The sequence below is a fragment of the Gymnoscopelus braueri genome (assembly GCF_963280865.1).
Source record: "Gymnoscopelus braueri genome assembly, chromosome: 12".
Classification (NCBI taxonomy): Eukaryota; Metazoa; Chordata; class Actinopteri; order Myctophiformes; family Myctophidae; genus Gymnoscopelus; species Gymnoscopelus braueri.
Window position 1 is genome coordinate 28,485,574 of NC_137614.1, and position 15,433 is coordinate 28,501,006.

Here is a 15,433-nt window from a genome sequence, read left to right on the forward strand (position 1 = left end):
TGATGGAGAGATTCTAGCCGTGCCACAAAGTCCCGTCCGTGTACGATTATATTTAGTGATTGTTTGTTGCCGAACTGAACTTTGCCTTTGACTACGGATTTGGCCTTGCGGCCTCTGTACTTGTGCTTGGACTTCATTCAAACCTTTGAAACCCGCACAGAAAAATGTATTCAATACAATGTAAACAAATAAAAAATATTACAGATAGTTATGTAACGCATGGCTTCAAACAAACCCCCGCAGGGAGACAGGCCTTGTTCCGTTCCACATTGGTTAACAATGAACGTACTGTACCAATTTCCTGTCTTTGGTCCCCCAGGTCCCGCAGCCCCCCACCTCTCTATGGCTCTTCTGACTGCACAGAACCTGAGGGGTCTGGGATGGAAGGCGGGCGGGGCGGGCAGGTGGAAGGGTCCACTGGGAGGACGGTGGGACGGGAGGGGCAGGTGGGACTGCTTGTGGGGAGGTCTAAGATGTGAGGGGAGGGGGGGGGGGGCGGCGGACGGATAGTGCCCGACAGAGCGAGAAATTAATTCATTGATAGATTCCGATCTGAAAGGAGGAATGGGAAAGTGTGGATGGAGAGATTAAGCGGGATGGAAGGAGGAGAGGGGAGCAAGGAGAGGAGCCCACGGCACCCCCCACCGCCCTGAAGGCAAACTTAAGCCGAAATGCACTCATGTAAGTGCGATACGCACATGTATTCCTAGACACCACACACACACACACACACACACACACACACACACACACACACACACACACACACACACACACACACACACACACACACACACACACACACACACACACACACACACACACACACGCACACACACAGAATAAAAGAGGAAACAACTATTCCCAGTCTGTCTCTCCCAGTTGGCCATGTGACCCAAATTCCCAGAAATGCATTATTCATTACATTCTTCAGTTACAACCCTATATACGACCAAGCACACAAATACATGCACACACACACAAACAAAAAACACACATGCACACATACAGCCACACACTCGCATGTACGCACACACCCCCCCACACACACACCCCCCACACATACACACACGTGCACAAATGCACGCACGCACACATACACACACTAGAGTGCTGACTGTGCTATGTTGCGTGGGCACGGAGGCGGAGTAACCTGCCTGGATGAGGCCAGATGATTACATATGTGTGTGTGTGTGTGTGTGTGTGTGTGTGTGTGTGTGTGTGTGTGTGTGTGTGTGTGTGTGTGTGTGTGTGTGTGTGTGTGTGTGTGTGTGTGTGTGTGTGTGTGTGTGTGTGTGTGTGTGTGTGTGTGCATGTGTGTGTGTGCGCGCACATGTGTGTGCATAGATCGCACTCCTGATGTCCACCACATCCAGCCTCATGAATATGTAATAGAGCTGTCATTTTAATAAAGTACCACTGAGTAAGATATGTCTTTGTCTGTATGTGCATGTGAAAGGACATTTATACTATGTATAAATGTGGTGTGCGTGTGCGTGTGCGTGTGCGTGTGCGTGTGCGTGTGCGTGTGCGTGTGTGTGACATACTGTAGTGCCCATTTGGTAAGTTTATTTCAGGTAGTAATTCTATTAATTGCAATCACTTTGATCTATGGTGATTTGTAACTGTAGTTAAAGTTGATTTATAAAATAATAGTAGGCTATCTGTATGTGGCGATACAGACGTAAGCAGCAATATTTCCTTTGCTACTTTAATATGGCAGTGATGCTTTGAGGGTAATTTTATGTTTTGTTTCCAGTTTTGAATTCAGCTTAAAATAGATAACATTGTTGTTTTGTTTATTTTTGTCTGGACCGGCTGGGCCAGTCCAATAGATGGGTCAAGATATTTCTTCAGGTTTTTCCTCGCCTTTATTGACAGTTCACGGTGTAGAGCGGGACAGGAAACAGGGAGAGAGACTCGGGGAGTAGTTGCAGCAATGGTCCACCAGGCTATTACTATGGCACACATAAGGTTAACCAATTGCAGATCAGTCTTCTCTCCAGGTTGTGGGATGCTTTAGGGTCGACTGAGGTCCCTCTCAGTCAGCCTGGCACAAATGCAAGGCGCATGCATTTCCAGGCAGGCATGCAGAATTCTGCCTAACACCTGGCTTTATTGTGAAGTTGTGAGTTAAATGGCAAAGATGATCAGACATTTTGAGAAGCATCTTGCAAAAAATTAAAGCAGTAAAGAAAGTAGCCAACTTCTGCATGCCTGACAGCATAAGTTACAACTATTTTTTTGTTGGTTTAATGGCAAAACATCAAAATTTGCATTGCAGACATTTTCCGTTGCTGTCAGACTGCTTTCACTTTCAATCACTAAAACATGTTATTTTCAAATTGGTCATGCTTGGACTGCAACATTGCATGTATATCATTACAATATATCAAGACAGATTGTGTGTTGTTATTTTGTTTGCAAGCTTTACTGTACCAATGCAATGGTAGGTCATCAGCGGTGTAAAATGAAGAATGTGAATAAATTGTGGTCAGAAATTAAATGATCACTATGGTTAAAAAAGATAGAAAAATGATGGTCAAATTTGGAGCCTCTAAACTGCAGACATGAACCTCTGCCAGCAAATGGTAACATGTCTCAATCAACGTCACATAATGATAATAGGCCCATGGAGGGAGGTCGGCAGCTTCATTCCTCTCATTCCAGCGTCTATTACTGAACATATTTATTTTATTATATTACAGAGTATATCACACAAAAGGAAAAGAGCAACAAGCCAAGAAAGCCAAGACATTTTTACATTTAGTTTCTCACCTTTCAGCTTGATCATTAGACAGCTAGAAAGACTTTGTTCATCCCCTGATGTAAATGATTGATTAGACATTTTTACACAGTTGTTAAAGCAACTAAATATGGGTTTAAATAAATATGTATTTGTCCTAGGAGTCCTATTTAAAGTAATAGACGCCTTTATTTGAAGAAAGCTGCTCAGGGACCAGCATAATACATGACCAAATGTTTGTTGTGACTCTCGCTGTAAATGTCAAGAAGATAATAGATGATATTTGTGATGGACCATTTTACTGCACAGGACACTGTCACTGACTATCCCTCTGACAAATTGTCCACAATTTGTGCATCACTGGCTGTACCGTATATTATACGGTACAGTCATATCACATATATTAGGTTTCACCCAGCCTTAAATGTTTCCATTTGTGGTGTTCTGTCTCTGTGTGGTCACCACTCTTGCGTGGATGGAAAATTGACACAAAAGTGACTCCTTCATAGTCATCGTAAGCATTCCTGACACATTCTAGAATCTGACACAATCACTGTTCCACCACAAATAGCTGTGTCATAACCTGAGGTCACCCTTCTGAGGTCATCAGTCAGGTTTCTGTCGTATGACCTCATCTAGCAGGATCCAAGGAAAGACACACACACACACACACACACACACACACACACACACACACACACACACACACACACACACACACACACACACACACACACACACACACACACACACACACACACACACACACACACACACACACACAGCCACGTGCCTGTGTTGGGTTGCCTTTGTGTTCATTTCTAACTAGACTGTGAGTCCCAGTGGAAGAGGATGCCTGAATAACTCAATAATCACGAGGAGGTCTTTGACCCTGGAACAAAGCACATCTACTGACAGGCCTAGAGCCTCCCGCTGTCTGACTTGTTTTGCTTCTATTCTGGCCTGTGTCTTGCTCATTCATTTTTGCACTCAAAGTTAACCACTTTGAATCAGGTGTCCCTGTTTTGAGCATGTCGTAAACGTGTCGTAATGCAACGTATTGTAGATTAGATTATTTGACTATTTTTTAAATTTGTCATAGGGCGAATTATGAACACTGCAGATTTTACTGTGTTACATGCCTGGCTTGTTATCAGCCTTTCCTGTATAATATCAGTTAAAGGTAGGGTAAGTTATTTACTTTGGTTAAAATAAGTGTTAAATATCTCTATATTCTTTTTTTATAATGATTTATTTATTGACAATGTACAACGTACACATCATTATCACATTTCTTCTTCTTTTCTTTTTTTTGTAAACAAGACATAATAAAAAATACAAAAAATAAAGGAAAAGACACAATACACAAAAACAAAACAGAAATATATCTCTATATTCTGATATAAAAGGAGTCTCCCATGTCTCTCCAGCTCTTTATTAAACAGAAAATGCGTTTTCAGTGCTCTCTCCTGATTGGCTTAAATGTTGTCACCTACCTGAACATTTACTATATTCTGTTTACTAAAGAGCTGGAGAGACCCCTGTGACCGAACAAACGCTCTGTAGCAATGATTACTATCAGAATGTATAGTACTTTAACCTTTTAACAAAAAAACTAACAAAAAAAAATATATATATAAATTTCTTTAATCTGCTTCTGTATCGGTTTGTATATAATGTTTGTCTGTCTGTTCATTTTTTGTCTCACAGCCTTACCCTTTGTCTGCCAATCTACCTATCATACCAGTCCATTCGTCACACCTGGGCCATATATATTGTCACATACCCATATTTTATGTTAGCCCACTTATGTCTCCAGTGGGTGTTATTTGTCACATACAATGACATTTAGACTAAACATAGTAGACAGCAGTTTAATAAACCTAAACAGTACTTGACATAAATTGTCTTGATACGGTGTATCCAATCAATCTCAAAAGTTCTGTAGTTATGTCCTTTTTTAACCTACATCTGAAGTCCATCTGGCGGTTTGGCTCGCTGTCAGTGGTACTGTGTTTCTTTTTGTCTGTGTGTACCTGTGTGTCAGTAATTCTATCTGTAACAGCTCCAGATTCCTGCCTCTGTGTGGGCCTTCTCTAACGAGTAAAATATTCAAATGAGGTGCCAATTCCTCCTCGGGTTCCCCAGCACCATAGAGCTCCATTCACATTCAAATCAGCTCTTATTGGCGTGACACTGTTTAGTCACCTCTGGATTACCCCCTTCAACCTTCCCCTGCCAGCGCACACACACACACACACACACACACACACACACACACACACACACACACACACACACACACACACACACACACACACACACACACACACACACACACACACACACACACACACACACACACACTCGCGCGCACGCCATGGCAAACACAAAGCTAATATCACTGAATGTTTTGTTTTCTGATTTGCCTCTCTGCACACGAGATACCGCGCAGTCGCACAGGACGACTGCATAAATGTGTCATTAGTGACGGTATGCGACTGGATAAATAATAGAGCTCACGCTGGCATGGGTCCCAGGTCCCCGGGTGTGGTCTAACAGAATTAGTTGAAGGGGCGAGTGGCATCAGCTGTGAGAGACTATACTGTAACAGACTGCTGTGGGGCATATACACGACCCCATAACCATACATCAACCCAACCCACCACCCCCCCCCCCTTCACACACGTATACACACACGCACACAAAGGCAAAAACCAACACTGGGGAGAACACAACACGGGGGGAGGGCCCCAAAAACTGTGGTCAAACAGCCCAGCCAGTTTCTAAAAGAGTTACCTTGCTGGAGTAATCAGAGCATTCCAAGATGAGCGCTGGAGAGCTTCAGACATTATCGTCTTAACATGCAGTTATTGATTTAACATGGAATCAGTTTCATTAAAATGTCCTGGATTGAAATGAAAATGGCATTGTTTGCGATTTGCCCGATTTGCCCGGTGTGATACCACACTTAGACCTTGGCCATGGTAACACAATAGGGGTTTTCGACAGACTGACGGTTGTGCTGTACTGCTGTGTCAATCAATATGTGACATGATCATGTATCACCCCCACCGCGTTGAGGGGCCCAGTTAACCAAACACCATTAAAACACTGCTGACCAGCAAAAAGCCTCTCTCTCTGTCTCTCTCTCTCTGTCCTTCTCCTTTTTCTTTCTTTCCCTTCCTCCCGATTTCCTCCTCAAGGAAGCTCTTTCTGTTTATTATTATTATTTATTGATTGATTTAGGTGAAAGCCAAAGTTAATCCATTCAAACTTTTTCATGTCAAGGCCCAAAATTATTTGTATTTGACCCCCATCTGAAAATATTTTGTTCCAGGGACCCCCAGAAACAAAGATTTGAGTAACAAATGTTCGCTTTAAAAATATATATATATTCAAAGATTTGCACACGATTTTTCAAAAATAGCAGATCTAGTGCAGTAAAGAAAAGTAAAGAGGGGGAAAAAGCCTTTGTCTTGTCCTCTGATACCTGCTGAGAACATGTGGAGTTACCATGAGAGGCTGAGACTCAACCACTGCTCCTCGGTTGTCAGTAAGAAGCAGACATTCCTATTGATGTTGTGGTGGGGTAAGCCACTTTCCCCACACTGTATCCCCACGGTCCTGCGATCGAATCTCTCCTCGTGTGTCCTACCTAGACCGTCTCCCTCTCATCTTTCTTACCTTCTAATATGAATTAAAGATATATTCTAATATTCTCCAAATTAGACATATTAATAACAATGCAAAGATTTCTGTCAGGATACAATGTTTTGTCTATATTTGATGCACTGTCATATGATTACACATCATAGGCAATATTTTATAAGACTTGCAAATGGTTTCTACAAAGAGCCTCAATATATTGTTGAGGATCACAATAGTTTAGAAGAATGGCAGAGCTGTTGAATTATGGCCCCATGCATGTATACATAATATGGCATTGTGAGGGCTCCAAGCAATAGCCAGCCTCCGGCAGCAACTCCTATTATGTACACACATGCACCCACTACCCTATTCACTCATGCTTACCCATGTATGGGTAAGCACCAAAAACACACACATACTGTACTCCCAGACAATCTCACTAAATCCTCACGGGTTGTCTAGCTTCCCTAAACCTCTAACTTAACCGAGAAGCTGAAGGCTTTCATGTGTAACCTTCGCCTGTCAGTGAACAGAATTCAGACTCTCTCTTTGGAGACACTCACTCACTGCACTCCAGCAGTCTGTCTCTCACATCAAAGGTAGCCTACGCTGCAAAATCAATTTTCACACTCTCTGAGTTAAATTTCCACTCAGGATTTTGCAGTGGAAACTCTCAAGGCACACAGAAGAATTTAGCTAGCACTCGAATGCTACATGTCCCATAAAACCCACTGGCAGCAGCACCGCCTCTTGATATCAAAAAGGCTGGGCGCATGAGATTGAGCCCATGGGCCGCTCTCTAGATCAAGTCTATAAATAGCTGAATACACTTTCCCGAAATGATCAGACAGAAAGAGGCCTCGCCACACCCGTGGGCTAGAGACAATGTTTCAATGTATCATCGTTAGCCCAAGAGCACCGATTGTCAAGAGAATATTGAGGTAAGCTAATATCTCCGTCTCTGATAGTGGATGCATTCTCTCTTCCTCCACAACATCCTTGGAGGTGGTGTCTACAACCGTCTCTCCCTCCCTCCCTCTCTCTCTCTCTCTCTCTCTCTCTCTCTCTCTCTCTCTCTCTCTCTCTCTCTCTCTCTCTAGCCAAAGCCACAACTTCTATCTCAGATACACCACTCCCAGGTGGGAGATCGCATATCCTCGCCTCCACCTCTCATGCCTCTCTCTCCTCTCCACCTTTCCCTCGACAGCGTCTTCCTTTTCATTCTATTTTCCCCAGTCTAACGCCCCGCCACCCCTCACCCCCCACCCCCCAAAGAAGAGGAAGGAAATGCTTAATTTAAAAGGAGATTTGATGCTTATCACATTATTTAATCAGCAGGCAAAATGTTCATTTGCATTGTGCGTATGTGTGTGTGTGTGTGTGTGTGTGTGAGTGTGTGTGTGTGTGTGTGTGTGTGTGTGTGTGTGTGTGTGTGTGTGTGTGTGTGTGTGTGTGTGTGTGTGTGTGTGTGTGTGTGTGTGTGTGTGTGTGTGTGTGTGTGTGTGTGTGTGCGTGCGTGCATCTGTGCGAGGTGCAGTCTGTCTCTCTATCTCCCCCTCCCGTATTTCCCCCATCACCATGGTAACCCCTGACTCCAGCAGCAGCACACAGCAATATTTCTCTCCCCCATCCCCCACGCCTCCCCTCCTTCTCTTCTCCCATCCCATCCCCCACTCCGTCCATCCACACCTCTCTACCTCCCTCCCTTTCTCTCTCTCTCTCTGTCTCTCTCTCTCTCTCTCTCTCTCTCTCTCTCTCTCTCTCTCTCTCTCTCTCTGTCTCTCTCCAGTGCAGAGCCACTCCCTGCATCTCCTCAGTTCACCTCTCTCTCTTCCTCTCTCTCTTACACTGCATTGGTTCTCCTGACTTTTCTCTGTTTATTTTGCATTTTCTATCTCTATCTCTCCCTCTCCCTCTCTCTCTCTGTCTCTCTCTCTCGTTTTCTCACCCTCTCTTTCAGACATATATATACACAGATCTTCTCTTGCTATTGTCTAAGTTTTCCATCGTCTTCCCCCCAGTTTGACAGCGTGCTGGTCTGCTGGTGTGGCCACATAGTGCTAAAACAGGCAGCTGGGGTTTGTGCCAGATCTGCATTCTTTACCCTTTCTCCAATTTTGTTGCCTCTTAAAGCACAGAGGAAACATTCACATGTACACACACACACACACACACACACACACACACACACACACACACATCAATATCCTATAAATACATGGAAGCAGCTGGTCAGCCTTGGGACATATTATCAAGTCAGGGACAGAGGAAGAGGTATGAAAGTGGACAGAGGAAAATGGGGATCTGAGAAAGAAGAGGAAAGAATATAAGGGGCGTAAAAGGTTGAAACTACATTATCTGCTCGTAATCATTGCTATATAGAGTTTGTTCGGTAACAGGGGTCTCTCCCTGTCACTGCAGTTCTTTGGTAAACGTAAAATACATTTTCAGGTGGGACACAATTTCATCCAATCAGGAGAATCAACTTCAATGTTATATTGTTCCAGTTCCAATTGTGTCAGCTCATTGTTTTGTGTCATCATTTCCAATTTCACTTGTTTATCCTGTTCTCTCTCCTGATTGGATCGGTATCCCAACCTGAAAAATATTGTTTTGTTTACTAAAGAGCTGGAGAGATGGGGAGACCCCTACTGAACAAACACTCTATAGCAATGATTAATGGCCTCCCTGGCACTCTTCAGAGCTGCTTTCACTTCTTTAGTGGACATCCTGAGGTGATCTTGTTTCAGCTGCAGCCCAGTCACTGTATTCAGTCTGGCTACATTCACTGTGATGTTGGCAACTTTGTTTCTTTGCTGTTATCCTGTTTTTCACATTCTTCCATGACAGAACAAATATTGTGCAACATTATTGTGAAACGATGGAACATTTTAGAACATTCCACAATAACAAGTTGTGTAATATTAAGCGATTTGCACTTTGTACTAAACGATGTAAGGCACCAACTTGCTCATCGGGAGTAGTTGGGGGTTCAGTGTCTTGCTCAAGGACCCTTTCACACGCAGCCAGCGGGGCTGGGGATCGAACTGGGAACTTCCGGTTCTACCCGCTGAGCCACCGCTGCCCTACACCTTTAAAGGGATAGTTCACCCCCCAAAATGACCTTTTCTATCAATTAGTCACCCCATGGAGACTTGAATTCATGGATATTTTTTTGTTTTTGTCGCATTCCTAAGCCAATAATTTGATGACCGGCAGCGGTTCCGGTAGGAGACACAAGAGTCTCCTTTGTGTCTCCTACCGGAAGCGCTGCCTACTAAAACATATCCATGAATTCAAGTCTCCATGGGGTGACTAATCGATAGAAACAAATACATTTTTGGGGGTGAACTATCCCATTTAAATTTACACTGAGGATTTTACAGTGTCGACTGGGATCCCAGAGATAAAATAAAGCATAATGGTGTCAAAGGGTGGTCTGTGGACTGCTGCATATCAAACCGGGGGTCTTTCAGATTCAAAAGGTTGAGAATCACTGCTGTAGGAGACAGTGGTTAGTTGAGTTGCTATTGATATTGTTGGTCAGATATGTGAGTGATAAAGTACTCTCTGTGTTTGTGGCGCTTGCATCAATGGTCCCTTGTTTGTAGCTCAACCACACTGTCCAAAACAACACACAGTACAGACACACATTTGCTGTGAGAAATATGTGAGCACTGTAAAATCCTGAGTGTTAATTTAACTCGTGTGCAAATTCCACTTGGAAACTCGCAGAGCTAAATTAAAACTCAGGATTTTAATGTGTGTTCTGTGTGACTGCTGTACCAAAGGGAACATAATGTTTGACGTGAGTGACTTGAGTGATTTGAGTGTGTGTGTGTGTGTGTGTGTGTGTGTGTGTGTGTGTGTGTGTGTGTGTGTGTGTGTGTGTGTGTGCGTGCGTGCGTGCGTGCACGCACTGTACAGTGTATATACGCTAAAGCCATTGAGATTAGCTTAGCTGTTTCTGAAGAGATTAGAATCCAAACACAGAAGGGCTGTTAAGACCCTCCTACACTTCCTAATCCTGACTAATGGATGTCCCCCCAACACACACACACGCATGCGCACTTACGCACGCGAGCGCGCGCGCGCGCACACACACACACACACACACACACACACACACACACACACACACACACACACACACACACACACACACACACACACACACACACACACACACACAGGGAAATGTTTAAAAAGGTTTGGGAAGAAGAGATGGAGAGGAGAGAGGAGACATGGGGAGGAGATGAAACATAGGAAGGAGTCATAGAAAGGAGAGGAGAGGAGACATTGGAGGAGTGGAGTCAGTGAGGAGAGCAACACAGTAGAGGAGACATAAAGAAGAGATGGGCCCCATTCCCACATGGAATCCATAGTATTGCTGGATGAAAGAATTGCAAAGGCAGTCATTTCAAACATTGCCCAAATTTATGGAAAAGTTACCTATGTGTTTGTTCCCACATTAGATGACTGTAACAGGTACAGCACTAGGCATTTGGGAACGATAAAATGTAAGCATACGCACAGAACGCCAAATATTACTCATGATGAAGAGACAGAATTGTTTCCTTGAAACGAGAACGAGAAAAAACATCAATCTGTATTGAATGAGGCATCAAGCATGCAAAGTGTAAAGCGCTTAGGATAAAGCCACTACAGTATATAAATGCACCGTTTACCAATTCTTGTCACTACAAGGAAAGGAAAGTGAAATTAAAAGCATGTTAAGCTCACAGTACTATAGGTTCAGTTGTACCATAGGTTTTCTGTGCATGTAAAAACATATCTTTATGGCAGCATTGTTTTTATGAAGCACTTTTCTTAATAGAATAAAATGTTATGGCAATCTGATTACCTGGCTCTCTCTGAATAACTAGTCATGGCCATTCAAAACGTATATATATGTTGAGATCTCAAGGTCTGGTGTTGCCGTCATCGGCTTTTCTCGGTTGGAATTTCAACCTGGCCAATCAGTGTCCTTTGAATGTGATGACGGAAATAAACAGCATGAGACTATAAAACATCAATGGTAGTGGTGGTAACATTAGTCCATAGAATTGATGTTGCTATTTGCTAAGTTGTAAATTATAGGAAATAGATGGAAATCGGCACCGGCTCCTGTTCCCACATGATGCCAATATGAAACGTTGCCAGTGGATTAACGGGAATGGAGTTATAGAGAGAAAAGGAGTCATAGAGAGATGAGACATGATTTATAAGAGGAGACAGAGAGGAAAGGAAACATAATGAGGAGAGGAGACAGAGTGAGGAGAGGAGACAGAGATTCCTCTCATTTCTCAACACAAAGACCCTATTCTGTCATGGAGGGAAAACAGAAAAACAGGGAAACGAAGGAGCGAGAAAAAGAGGGGAAAGAAAGTAGTGAAGCAAATGTCAAAGGGTAGGAAAGGCAGACAAGCGGGGGAGGGAGTGGGTGTGAGAGAGATGCATGAAGATGGATGAATGGAAATATGACAAGAAATACTCAATAAGAGCGAGAGAGAGAGAGAGACAGTCAGAGCCAGAGAGAGAGAGCAAGAACAGAGATCAGAATAATCTCATTTCCTCTGAGCAGAACCCATTCTAACCTGCTCTTCTCCCACTCAAACATCTGGGCCTGGTTCTATACTATAATAACTATACCCTAAAGAACAGGGAAAACTGTTGCGCCCTTCTTTGTCCTTTGTTCACTTTGTTGACTGCAGGTGCGGTTTCGGTCCTGGGACCTTCGTCAGTGCTATATGGAGCCATAAAGCCCATATACAGTAGCACTGACGAAGGTCCCAGGACCAAAACGTTAGCTTTTTTGAAATTCACCCCTCACTATGAGCACAGAGCATTTTATGATAAATTATATTTTCTTAAGTCTCTGTCTAAGGAGTTTTCCTTAATATTTATGCAGCGAGCGAGTCTTTTTCTGCCAGTTTTCCTAACTATACCTTCAACCATTCTCATTGACTTAACCACTTTCAACCTGGTGATGCAATTTGTCATACAGCGAAGTATGTAGGACTTAAGTGCTTGTGAAATGTATGCTCGCTCATTCCCTTGTTTTTGTTACACACTGATGCTTCTAGATGGTTTGATGGTCTCTCTGGCCATCTTCCAAAACTAATTGAGAAAATAAAGTGAGGTGCACGTCGTGCATTGTGATCTCGTATCTCGTAGCTTGGGCTACAGTACAAGGAAGATATTATTTTTCAGTGCTGTAGCAATGGAAAATAATATCTTTCGATGTGTAATCTCAGGCAACAGTTCGACTTTCTGGGCTTTCCCAGGATGGAACGTGTAAAGAAACAGGTGGGAAGTTCGCAACGCTGTACAGTGTCAAATTAACATGAACCCTAATGTCCATATTTTGGGGGCGAACATTCTGCGAAAATAGCCGATCTACAAGCTCACAGACCGGCAATTTTCGGTGACGAGGGGAGAAACGGAGCAGGCCTAATATAGAGCCCTGGGGGAACCCGGGCCATAAAGTAAATTATGGGGTTTAAATGGTTAACTACTAGCAAATTTGGTGTTACTACTAAATACGGAGTCCATCTGCAACATCATGCGCACTGCATTATAGGATTGTGGTGTGATGGTACCGAGATCAACAAGAATAAACTCTCATGTGATGGTTTTGATTACTGAAGGCCAAACTGAAGAGACCACATTGTGTGTGTGTGTGTGTGTGTGTGTGTGTGTGTGTGTGTGTGTGTGTGTGTGTGTGTGTGTGTGTGTGTGTGTGTGTGTGTGTGTGTGTGTGTGTGTGTGTGTGCGCGCGTGTGCGTGTGCGTGTGCGTGTGCGTGTGCGTGTGCGTGTGCGTGTGCGTGCTGCTCACCCCCTCTCTCTGTCAGTCTGGGATTCTCTCTTTCTCGCCCATCTTTCTCAGTCCCACTCTGTTCCCCTCTAGAATAGATAACTCTCTCCAGTATATCATCTACTCTTTTGCTCTCTAATATTTCCCCAATTCTTTACCTCCTTATCCCCGTCTCTCTCCATCTTCTCGTTTAGTGCCCACCCCTCCCTTCTCAGGTTTTGGCCTCATTTGAACCGATCTACTGCCAAAGACATTTCTACAGTGAAAACGACAGAGGGATAAGGTGTGTGTGTGTGTGTGTGTGTGTGTGTGTGTGTGTGTGTGTGTGTGTGTGTGTGTGTGTGTGTGTGTGTGTGTGTGTGTGTGTGTGTGTGTGTGTGTGTGTGTGTGTGTGTGTGTGTGTGTGTGTGTGTGTGTGTGTGTGTGTGTGTGTGTGTGTGTGTGTGTGTGTGTGTGTGTTCAAAGTTGCTAAGAAGCAAACGTGGAATCCCAGGGCAAATAGACAAATGGAGGGCAGGAACTAGAGTTAGTGTGCAGAAGTGAGACAGTGATTTGCCCAAAAGGACAGAAAACATTTGGAATGTTGATTTAACACTGAGGGTGTAAAACAAAAAGAATCCTTTTTACACCTTCATAGTTAAATTATTAGACATGAATAACATAAGTCAGTGGTTCTCAAAGTGGGTTCCACGGTCCCCCAGGGGTCCTTGAGAAGGTTCCAAGGGGTCCCCAGACCCTTGTAACCCTATATACTTCGGCTATTTATTTTTTTATCGTGATTTATTTTTCATTTATTTCTTAATAATTTTGAACACAAATCTTTTACATGTATTTGGGTCACTGGCACTAAATATTTCCAAATGGGGGTCCGCGGCCAAATGCATATTAATTTGAGGGTCCTTGGAAAAGTTCGAGAACCGTTGACATAAGTCACAAAACTGCCGGGCTCCATCAGCAAATCAGGGCAAATCCAATGATACAGAGAGCATCATTCACCCCACAGCAACTTTCTATAGTTAAGCGTCAAAAAAAGAAGTGCAATTGACGGGAGTCGGCCCTTGAGTTTTAGCATCGTACCTGCCATCAATAATTCACCACTATGATGTTCCCCGGGGCATTCTTTCATCCAATATTAATAAAAACAGATTGCACATTGCAGATGAACAAAAAAAATCTAAGCTGAAACAAGCGAAGACAGACACTCCCTAAGCAGCAGTACGTAGGCATGATTTGCCTACACAGAGCTTGTTTGTCTCCATTAGGGAAATTGTGAATGGCTGTTTGAACCTCATGTTTAGAGACAGGACTCACAGACAGGATAATAACTCTACTCGACTACACAAAGACATCAAAACCTACACGCCCACCACTGTTGTCGATACCTTGGTATTATGTAACGCACCGCTACAACTGCTGCCCCGTATTGTGGGGTAGTGACCATTGACATACAGGTACACATACACACACACACGCACACACACACACACACATGCACGCACACAATCACACACATGCACACTTTTTACACTACGGAGGCACCTGCTATATCCACACACATTCCCACACCCACTGATGCACACAATCACTCTCACACAGACTGACTCGCTATACTCACATACGCGCACCCACGCGCACACGCACACGCACACGCACACACACACACACACACACACACACACACACACACACACACACACACACACACACACACACACAAACATACGAAAGAGAGACATGCACAGGCAGCATGGTATAGGATGCTTTTGTCTGTATCTCCCCGGTAGGCTTCTTACCTCTGCAGGTGACGTGTTGTGTCTCCCTCTTGCCTCTTGTTCTCTATATCCGTTGTCTTTCTCTCTCGTTTATGGGATGGTGTGTAGGTCTCACTTTCAATCTCTCTCTCTTTTTTTGCCTTCTGGTCACTGAGTCGTGCTCTTCCTGGCTTTTCCCACCTACTGATGCTGCAGTGGTTCAGAAAAACACACCCATCTAAGCTCCGTCTCTCCTCCCTTCCATTTCTCCTCACAGCCTTTCCGATTGGCTGTCTCCAAGAGATGACATCACCCCTTTCGTATGGCAGCCTCTCTCTCCCTCCCTCCCTCTCTTTCCCCAATTCCCCTGGTACCTTCCTGCCCCTCCTTCCGTCTTAACCCCCCTCCCCCCACTCTCTGTGGCCGTCCGGTGGGCTGGTAAAGACACCTGGAAAAGACACCAAAAT

At 43.9% G+C, this 15,433-nt stretch overlaps 1 protein-coding gene across 2 annotated transcripts in view; it reads right to left on the reverse strand.

Moving 5' to 3' along the window:
• The window catches only part of LOC308096719 (neural cell adhesion molecule L1.1-like), a 47,017-nt gene extending 31,862 nt beyond the window's left edge, over positions 1-15,155 (reverse strand). For both annotated transcript variants that reach the window (XM_080444140.1, XM_080444139.1), the window contains exon 1: positions 15,009-15,155. The gene's annotated coding sequence lies outside the window, so the exon portion shown is untranslated. The remainder of the gene's footprint in view (positions 1-15,008) is intronic.
• Positions 15,156-15,433: the final 278 nt, after the last annotated feature.